Source organism: Procambarus clarkii, chromosome 15, assembly GCF_040958095.1.
Source record: "Procambarus clarkii isolate CNS0578487 chromosome 15, FALCON_Pclarkii_2.0, whole genome shotgun sequence".
Taxonomy (NCBI): domain Eukaryota; kingdom Metazoa; phylum Arthropoda; class Malacostraca; order Decapoda; family Cambaridae; genus Procambarus; species Procambarus clarkii.
The window spans coordinates 44,967,643-44,976,833 of NC_091164.1; positions in this window are offsets into that span (position 1 = coordinate 44,967,643).

Sequence of the window (9,191 nt, forward strand, 5' to 3'; positions counted from 1 at the left end):
AATTCGCAGGAGGAGTATCGGTGTTTGTTGTAATCCACAAGTTAGTAGGAATTATTAGCTAGAGGATCATTACTACAACACTTAACGAATGATGATTGGAAGTACATGTTAAGTAGACAGACTATGGATCACATATCTAAGAAAGGTCAATGGATTAAGACCGAAGCTGTTTAGCCAAATTATCAACACGCTGTCAGCAAATACAAGGGAGGTGTCTTTCCGAAACCCGTTTATCTTTCATTTATGGCCATTTATGTCAGGTAGGTATTGGGTGATCCAGTTAGATCACAAATGATCGACTCAAACAAGGTAATTAAGCCTTGGTCTTTATGGTTCAATGTACAGTGTTTTCTCTGATATAGCTGTCATATATTAGGATTCTGGATTCATAGCTAGCGCCTTTTTGACAGGTCAAGACGAGGAAGCATGCTTTGTGTATCAGTTACCAGGGTGATGGAAACTACCTCACACGAGGAAAATTTGGTGTCTACATCCTAGTTATACATGGTGGACTAAGGCCTGCTGTACAAATAAGATAAGGAACCTCTTCAATGTATGTAGTCTAATACTGTAGTTTGATTTGCTGCATATATATAAATTCAATATAAACCCCCCTAATGTGTAGTGGATCGATTTGTGAGATTATTGCAGAAATACAGTCCACTTATCATACAAATTGCTATCGAAGTATATAAATTAATGTAAATATAACTTCTATATAAATTCATATAAATTAAATAAATATAAATCTCACAGGTTGGTTCCCACATTATATGGTCCTTCGAACCTAGATTATATGATCATTCGAACCTAGATGGTCTAGAGAACTAGATTGTCATCAAATTAAATAAACTAGTGCAGTGTGATTTAAACAAAGCCAGTCAAAGACGCCGGCGTAGCCTTGAACGAGTTCACGAGCCCCCCTCAGCTCGGTTCAGCCTCAGTCAGCGGTTTCATGCACACCCACAGATTTGGTGGCGTGTTATTCCTTGAAATGGCAGCACTAATATTGAAGCCAGCCAAATTAGTGGCTGCGTCTTCGCGAGATTGTTCACGGATTTCGTGGTGTTAAATTTCGCGAGAGATTATCCACGAATTTTGTGGAGGTAATTTTGCGAGGTCACTAATGATATTTAATACTTCTTGATAATATTAGAAGTTTCATAGAGGCAATTAAGAGGCTATTATTAATAATTGTGTATATTATTTCTCCAAAATAGAGAATTATTTAATATATTGCACTAGTGTTCTCAATATAATATTTACCAATTGCCAACCCACAACAGGGTAGGATATTACCATTGACTAGTTGAACTATTTATTGTTCAGCCTAGTCCCATTATTACCATAGTCTAGTTGTACTATATTAAACAACCTAGCACCATTAATGAATGGTGCAGACCCTATTTTGGGTGTAATTTTTATCAACTCGAGTTGAGTTGTGTATATAATAATTTATTTATGATCATTACACCTTTGAGTGATTAATTTAATTAGTGTCTATACCATCCTAGGGTGATATAGAAGAGCTAACCTAAAGGTAATTCCAGTGACACTGGTTTATCACTCAAAACATTAGTGTGTATGATTGTATATATATATAATGTGTATTAATTTTAAGTGCTAACCTCTAGTAGAGGTAGGATTATAGCCTAGTGATAGCAGAATTTTACCCTAGGCTACCATTAGTACTTGTTCAGTATTATGAGCAGCCCCATTACAAGCCCCACAAGGCTTTATCAACTAGACAATATGGATAATGCTGGCAATGAGAAAACTGTCATACATTTAGTACTACAATTGCTGGACTTACCTCAACCTGATCAGACTGCTGACTCATTACAATCCTTCAGCATGGAGTTTGAGTCACTACTAAGAACATTCAGTCTTAAGGTTGATATAACTACTAGTGAATGGATGACCAAAGTAGTCCTTCAACGAAAATTGTCCAGCAATATACTAGATGAATTATACGCACATCAACATAACACCATCCTGACAGTACAGGACATCACTGAAGGTTTACATTCCATCATAAACAAACGACGGGCAAATGAGGACGTTAAAGCCTCATGCAAGCCTTCAGAAATAGAAAATAATAGTCAATTAAAGGGTAAAACAACTACCCCAAACAAATATCAGTCAATTACACTCACATCAAGTTGCAGAAAATCTGGCAATGCAGCAGAATCCTCCAAGCCTACTGTTACTAGTTCACCCAAACCGGTAACTTCCAAACGTGCAGTAGGCTGGGGGACATGTATGTTCTGCAAAAAGAAATATTCAACATACTGTTGTGCTAATTATCCAACCAGAGACACTCGTATTGAGCGACTCCAGGAATTAGGGAGATGTTTAAGATGTCTCAAGTCACACAACATAGACTATTGTGATACCCAATTCAACACCTGTAATAGGTGTAGAAGAGGTAGGCACCATGCAGCACTGTGCAAATATACGAAATTAACGTATTCAAGACCCAAGGTGGAAGACAGCATTCCCACCACAATACAGTACTGCAAGGTGCAACAAACAACGAGTGTCCAATCGGCAAAGTCTAAAGGTAATACAACTTTGCCTACTGCCCAAATTACCATCCTGAATAAGAGGGCCAAGGTCCATACCCGTGGGTTGTTTGACCAAGGGTCCCAGAGAACATATGTCACTAAAAAGTTGGCAGATGAACTACAATTAAGGCCTGTAGCCCAGACGTCATTCAACATCTCAGGGTTTGTAACAGATGCAGGACCTCAAGTCTACCAGGTGGTACAACCATCAGTCCGTTTAGGCAGGTACGTCTGTCGAGTACAAGCCATTGTGGTGGACAAAATACCAGTAGACCTACAAGTTCAAGGTCTGAGAGCAACAGCCAAATTCCTGAGAAATAGATAAATAAAATTGGCAGATAATATTTAGTCTGATCACCTTACCGACTTCGGTCTCCTTGTAGGGACAGACTATTGCCATCGATTCATCGGTAGCCCTACTAAATATCAGGGCATAACCATGTTAAACTCTGCAGGAGGTAAATTACTCTCAGACCCAGTATCAAGCCTGAGGAGACCTATGGCTGCAGATAAACAATACCAGTAGAAATCTAAATTTGTCAGCTGATTATATTTCTCCAGTAGCATTATACTAAGGAGATTACAGCTGACTATACTAACATAGGTTGATGTTAATATCATCATTTAAAGCAGAAGATGAGTTCATGAGGCTTCAGTGGCAAATCAGTGAACAGTAGCTTAACCAACTACAGGTCACTGCGACCAATGTCACTGAACCCACTGCAGTCTCAGAACCATTCTTTACTTTAATGATGGGCTATTCAATCCTCTGAATCAATTAACTAAATTAAACCCCATTAAATCTGACGACTGATTTTGATACATTTATTATTTAATCAAGATGTATTCCATGGGCCTCAGTGTTTAATATCAGTGACCAGTTATCTGAACAAACTTCAAGTTATATCTAATGTCACTGATCTCACTGCAGTCCCTGAATCATACTTGACTGTAGTACTTGATCACATTCAGTCTTCTGGGTTAAATAATATGTAATTAGGCTTGAATTTTAGCCTTTCAAGAGTTAACAGAGAAATGAAATCGCATTAGACTTCTAATCCCTGTAACTTGAGTATGGGACATCCATCCTGTACGAACAGACACACAAATGTGTGATTACTAACTACTAACATCAAATTAATCTAATAATTCGCAGGAGGAGTATCGGTGTTTGTTGTAATCCACAAGTTAATAGGAATTATTAGCTAGAGGATCATTACTACAACACTTAACGAATGATGATTGGAAGTACATGTTAAGTAGACAGACTATGGATCACATATCTAAGAAAAGTCAATGGATTAAGACCGAAGCTGTTTAGTCAAATTAATAATTCCTGGAAAGAGGAATTATTCTTCGTCAGGCTTCTAGGATCAAGGTTACCGCTCTAGGGATAAGGTTAATCGGATTATACCTTCCTCGAGAGGCGTGGTGAAATGTTTGAGGCCATGGTTGGCGGGAGTCAGTCTTGTTGTGGGAGTTGAACTGGCAAGTCCTCCGAGGTCTCCGTTTGTGGCAGCAGCGAAATGTAGCAGACAGCTATGCGAGAGCCTGTTGTGATCTTAGTGACCAAGTTAAGTCTGCAGTATGTGAATATTGAATGTAAGACTAACCGGGTGTGGAGCGTTGTAGTAATCATTCCGTATTAGGGAATTAGGCGGAAGTTACGAGTGCAAGTGGTGACCGCGGAGGTCAAGTGGTCTATGGGTATTGGAAGTGTATTTACCTAATAGAGTATGTTAATATGTTATTATTTGTCAGAGTCTATTCTTTGTAATTAAATGACAAAACCCGACGGCCTTTAAATACCTTCCATATGTTCACTCATTGTGTTCCAGTACAAACCTAGTGGTACGCCTCAAGGCGTACCTTGAGACCTAGTGGGACGCCTCAAATCCGACACCATTTAATTACTAATATCATACAGGCAGATAATATTGCTGCATTGTATAAACAAGTTAACCCATAGAAAATGTAACTTGTAGTGGAATTTTCCGTCTATAGAAAACGGGATATCATTACCACATACTATTATAAATTCACCAGCTATTCTGCTGGGAATTATTCTTAAATACATTAGTCTTTGGACTTTACCATCATAAAACCTCTCATATAAATTAACTTAATTATCAGAATTAAATGGAGTAAATGTGACCCTTCTATCACTTACTGTCATCTGGACAATGTAGGCCAGTAGCGTCAGTAGGGAGGGAGTGGTCAGCCATTGTTGTTTTAAGACCAGAGTCGTTGGAGCTAGTAACTGCTCCTATAAATTCTCTTGGACGAAGTGTGACGAAGATCAGAGTAGTGGTCTTCCTTCATCAACACGCTGTCAGCAAATACAAGGGAGGTGTGTTTCCAAAACCCGTTTATCTTTCATTTATGGTCATTTATGTCAGGTAGATATTGGGTGAGCCGGTTAGATCACAAATGATCTACTCAAACGAGGTAATTAAGCCTTGGTCTTTATGGTTCAATGTACAGTGTTTTCTCTGATATAGCTGTCATATATTAGGATTCTGGCTTCATAGCTAGCGCCCTTTTGACAGGTCAAGACGAGGGAGCATGCTTTGTGTATCAGTTACCAGGGTGATGGAAGCTACCTCACACGAGGAAAATTTGGTGTCTACATCCTAGTTATACCTGGTGGACTAAGGCCTGCTGTACAAATAAGATAAGGAACCTCTTCAATGTATGTAGTCTAATACTGTAGTTTGATTGGCTGCATATATATAAATTAAATATAAACCCCCCTAATGTGTAGTGGATCGATTTGTGATATTATTGCAGAAATACAGTCCACTTATCATACAAATTGCTATCGAAATATAAAAATTAACGTAAATATAAATTCTATATAAATTAAATAAATATAAATCTCACAGGTCGGTTCCCACAGGTTCACTTCTTGTGCTCTTTCCCTTAGTTCACTTGTCTTGCTTGTGATCCCATCTATGTTCGAGTACATCACCCTGAAACTGACTCTCTTCTGCTTCTCCTCTGGGAGGGACCTTTGGGATCTGGGGTGAGTGGGAGGTGGGGGGTCCTGGCACGGGGAGACTGGTGGAGGAGGGAGGGCTTGGGGGGTGGGGGAGAGGGGGTGGTGGGGGAGTGGGGGAGGGTAAGGGGGGTGGGTAAGAGAGGGAGGGTAGGGGGGGAGAGTGAGAGGGAGAGGGTTGGGGGGGAGAGTGAGAGGGAGAGGGTTGGGGGGGTGAGAGAGGGAGGGTTGGGAAGCAAGGGGGGAGGAGAGGCTTTGGGGGATTGGGGAGATGGGGGGGGAGAAAAGGGTGGAGGGCGTGGGGGGAAAAGGAGGGCTGAGGTGGGTGAGGAAGAGGGGAGGGTTTAGGGGAGTGGGGGAGAGGGGAAGACTTAGGTGGGGTGGGGGAGAGTGGGGGGCTTAGGGGGGAAAGGGAGAAAGGAGGGCTTGGGGGTGGGAGAGATGGGAAGGCATGTGGGAGAAGGGAGGGCTTGGGGGATGGGAGAGAAGGGACGGCCTGGGGAGAGGGGTGAGTGGGAGGAAGGGGGTGGATGGGGGGGACGGTGCCCTCGGTGGGTACTTAGTGGGGGGCTGACAGGGGATGGGGCAGGTTGGGTAGAATGTGGGGGTGGTGCCCCAATCCCTGTGGCTGTTGCACTGTTTGAGGAGGGTTCTCCACTTCCCTTTGGGATTGTAGGGTTCTGGGTTGTGGTACTCTGAATCCTTTCTCTCTCCCTGCGCTCCTTCCTCCCGTCTGCTGCATGTATTCTCTCTTCCCTTGTCATATTCCTCTGCAGGAATACTTTTTTGAACTTCGGAACATTTGCTAGACCGCTGTTCCTTGCTAACAGTTCCTCTTTCATGATTTCGCTCATGAATACCACTTTTATCATTCGGTCCCTGTCCTTGTTGAACTTTCCAAGCCTGAAAACCTTTTCAACATTTTGGTCAGTTCCCTCCATCCTTACCTCTTTAAGGATCTCGGTAACTGCATTTTTGTCCTTGTCTCTCCGCTCCTTTGGGCTGGTCCCTGTTTGCTCTTTAATGCCTGCTACTGCTCTTTTTCTCTCTATCAGCCGGCTAGTACATCTATCTGCTTCCTGAGAGGAAGCCACTTCCATGGCAACTTCCTTAACTGCAGACCTAGCTTCAGGGCTCTTTTTAAGCATTTCAGCAAATGAGAGCTGGGTTGTGGTGGTCCCCTCCACAGTAGCATTCCCATCTCCCTGAGGTACGGTTTGTGTCTGGTATTGTGGAAGAGTCTCCTTTAGGCACCTTATCTCCTCCTTTGCTGCCTTAAGTCATCTTGCAGGTTGGCTACTGTCTCCCTCATTACCCTCAGTCATTCACTGAAATCATTACGCATTTGCTGGAGTACTTCCTTCATCCAGTCTACCTGTTCCCCACCCCCCCCAACCATTGTGTTTTTTTCGAGCTGCGATTGTCCTCCTGTGTTTGCCAGCCCGAGTTCGTATCCCTTCCATGATTTCCCTATGAGTGTGTGTGCGTGAGAGAGAGAGAGAGAGAGAGAGAGAGAGAGAGAGAGAGAGAGAGAGGAGAGAGAGAGAGAGAGAGAGAGAGAGAGAGAGAGAGAGAGAGAGAGAGAGAGAGAGAGAGAGAGAGAGAGAGGAGAGAGAGAGAGAGAGAGAGAGAGAGAGAGAGAGGGGAGGGAGGGAGGGAGGGAGGGAGGGAGGGAGGAGGGAGGAGGAGGGAGGAGAGAGAGAGAGAGAGAGAGAGAGAGAGAGGGAGGGAGGAGGGAGGGAGGGAGGGAGGGAGGGAGGGAGGGAGGGAGGGAGGGAGGGAGGGAGGGAGGGAGAGAGAAGAGAGAGAGAGAGAGAGAGGAGAGAGAGAGAGAGAGAGAGAGGAGAGGAGAGAGAAGAGAAGAGAGAGAGAGAGAGAGAGAGAGAGAGAGGAGAGAGAGAGAGAGAGAGAGAGAAGAGAGAGAGAGAGAGAGAGAGAGAGAGAGAGAGAGAGAGAGAGAGAGAGAGAGAGAGAGGTTGTACTCACCTAGTTGTGCTTGCGGGATTGAGCTCTGGCTCTTTGGTCCCGCCTCTCAACCGTCACTCAACAGGTGTACAGATTCCTGAGCCTATTGGGCTCTATCATATCTACACTTGAAACTCTGTATGGAGTCAGCCTCCACCACATTGCTTCCTAATGCATTCCATTTGTCAACCACTCTGACACTAAAAAAGTTCTTTCTAATATCTCTGTGGCTTATTGGGCACTCAGTTTCCACCTGTGTCCCCTAGTGTGTGTGCCCCTTGTGTTAAATAGCCTGTCTTTATCAACCCTGTTGATTCCCTTGAGAATCTTGAATGTGGTGATCATGTCCCCCTAACTCTTCTGTCTTCCAACGAAGTGAGGTTCAATTCCCGTAGTCTCTCCTCGTAGCTCATACCTCTCAGCTCGGGTACTAGTCTGGTGGCAAACCTATGAACCTTTTCCAGCTTAGTCTTATGCTTGACTAGATATGGACTCCAAGCTGGAGCCGCATACTCCAGGATTGGTCTGACATATGTGGTATATAATGTTCTGAAAGATTCCTTACACAAGTTTCTAAAGGCCGTTCTTATGTTAGCCTACCTGGCATATGCTGCTGATGTTATCCTCTTGATATGAGCTTCAGGGGACAGGTCTGGCGTGATATCAACCCCCAGGTCTTTCTCTCTCTCTGACTCTTGAAGTATTTCATCTCCCAAGTGATACCTTGTATCTGGTCTCCTGCTTCCTACCCCTATCTTCATTACATTACATTTGCTTGGGTTAAACTCTAACATCCATTTGTTCGACCATTCCTGCAGCTTGTCCAGGTCTTCTTGAAGCCTCAAGCTGTCCTCCTCTGTCTTAATCCTTCTCATAATTTTGGCGTCGTCAGCAAACATTGAGAGGAATGAGTCTATACCCTCTGGGAGATCATTTACGTATATCAGAAACAGGATAGGTCCAAGCACAGAGCCCTGTGGGACTCCACTGGTGACTTCACGCCATTCTGAGGTCTCACCCCTCACTATAACTCTCTGCTTCCTATTGCTTAGGTACTCCCTTATCCACTGGAGCGCCCTACCAGTTACTTCTGCCTGTTTCTCCAGCTTATGCATCAACCTTTTATGGGTACTTTGTCAAAGGCTTTCCGATAGTCCAAAAAAATGCAGTCCGCCCATCCTTCTCTTTCTTGCTTAATCTTTGTCACCTGATCATAGAATTCTATCAAGCCTGTAAGGCAAGATTTACCCTCCCTGAACCCATGTTGATGGGTTGTCACGAGTCTCTTCTCTCCAGATGTGTTACTAGGTTTTTTCTCACAATCTTCTCCATCACCTTGCATGGTATACAAGTTAAGGACACTGGCCTGTAGTTCAGTGCCTCTTGTCTGTCACCCTTTTTAAATATTGGTACTACATTAGCAGTCTTCCATACTTCTGGTAGGTCTCCTATTTCCAGTGACCTACTATACACTATGGAGAGAGACAAGCAAAGTGCTCCTGCACACTCTTTCAATACCAATGGTGATATTCCATCCTGCCCAACAGCTTTCCTCACATCCAGCTCCAATAGGAGCTTCTTGACCTCATCTCTTGTAATTTCGAACCTTTCCAAGGTCACCTGGTTTGCTGCCACCTCTCCTAGCGCTGTGACTTCTCCCT